This window comes from Lipophrys pholis, assembly GCF_963383615.2.
Source record: "Lipophrys pholis genome assembly, chromosome: 10".
Lineage (NCBI taxonomy): Eukaryota > Metazoa > Chordata > Actinopteri > Blenniiformes > Blenniidae > Lipophrys > Lipophrys pholis.
This window is the reverse complement of record NC_137640.1, coordinates 30225218-30226949: the sequence shown is the minus strand read 5'-3', so window position 1 is coordinate 30226949 and position 1732 is coordinate 30225218.

Below are 1732 nucleotides of genomic sequence, written 5' to 3'. Positions count from 1 at the left end.
ATTACACATCTAAAATAGTTGATTTTTATGTTTCATGCAGGTTTATTTCACAGTGGTTCTTTAACACTGTTTGTTTAACTAGAAATCAAGAAAGCAATGGAAACAGCTCAGATACTCTGAGTTTGTATGGAGCGTGGGGCTCCAGTGAAGTAGTTACTTGATCTTCACTAACAAATGAATCAGGCCATTTGACTTGTTCATGGACATCAATCCTACCAGCTTGTTAGTGAAGTTAGCTCTTAATGCACTAATCCCTAATGATAATCACCGGCTTGAAAGACTTTGGGCTGCATAGTGGGAACACAGTCATCTCATAGCAAGAAACTTCTGGCTTGAAACTTGTTTCTCCCGAGGCCTTTCTTTATAAAAATGTAAACGCTCCTTCTGCCTGCTCAGGTTTTCTTTCCTGTGGCTCCACTACTGAAACATTTTGGCGGTTGCCTAGTGACTGTAAGTTACCCACAGGTAACCTCAGGTAACATTTGGTCTGGGACTCGTCACTGGCTGTCTCTTGGCTTGTTCAGACCTGACATTAACATGCGTTTTGGGTGATCAGATCACATATGGCAAGCCCTGAAGACGAGTGTGAACAGGCACCAAAGCACTTTCACTCAAACCACTTCACGAGGTGGTCCCGGATGCATCTGACCACATAGGCTTTGTAATGTGAACAGTCATGTGCTGCAAATTTGTCCCAGGATGGTGGTGGAAATGGGCCATCACAGTTCACAGATCCAAACAAACGTAGTAAGTCCATTTCTGAACGTCAGGAGAATTTTCCTTGTAAGAAAACCTCAGGGAGACAGAATCTACAGAAATCAGACTGAGAGCGATTTAAAAAGTTTAAGACAATTTTATTACATTATTCTTGCAAGAAGAGACAAAGTCACAGTCCAACCTCTGCATGATTGTCCAGGAGTTTGTCTCACTCTGAAGTCAGACAGCTCCTTCTTAAAGACTGAATTGTTTTGAGTCTGCACTGAAGGACACCAAAAGCAGCTCAGAGGTTTGAAGAGTGCTGACACAGTTCTCCTTGAACACTGACTGAACATTACACAGCATTCTTTATGAGACTAAACAAGATTTCTCCAACACTGAAGTTACAAGATTGTCTCTTATGTTAGCCAAGTGATGGACGAGGGACTTATTGAGACTGTACTCTGCTTGTATCCTGTGATGGGTGATTAAAGTTCCTACAACTCTAGTCCAGATTTAGAAGAAGGATTCAGTTTCACCCAAACTAAAAAAGGCAACCTGTGTAAATGAAAAGTACAGTGTGGCCTTAAAGACATTAGGCTGTCTTTTCTGCTGCAGGGCAGCGATACCCAACCTTGGGGCATACCAGAGATAACGGGAAAGCCTGAGGCCTTTCAGAATTTGAATTGTCTGTAAAAGAAAACCAGAATGAGATATTTTAAAGAATTTCGGAAAGACCTATATTGTCTTTACTTGGAATTATTTTGCATATTGATTAGTCAGTGTGTCCACCAGTGTTTGGATTCACTGTGATGTTTTGGTCAACTGAGGATTGGACAAGGGTTCCTCAGTCTTTCCTAAAACGAATGGTCCTGTCCAAGGTGCTTCTTTGGTGATGTCCACGGTTACTTGAAGTTATAAACTTCATTCAGCCAATGGTTGGTTAGATAATCAGTCACATGTCATCTCACTGTCCAGTGAGACAAAGTTGATCACTTGTTGTGGGCGAGGTAAAAAGAAAAACTAAAACAGTTTT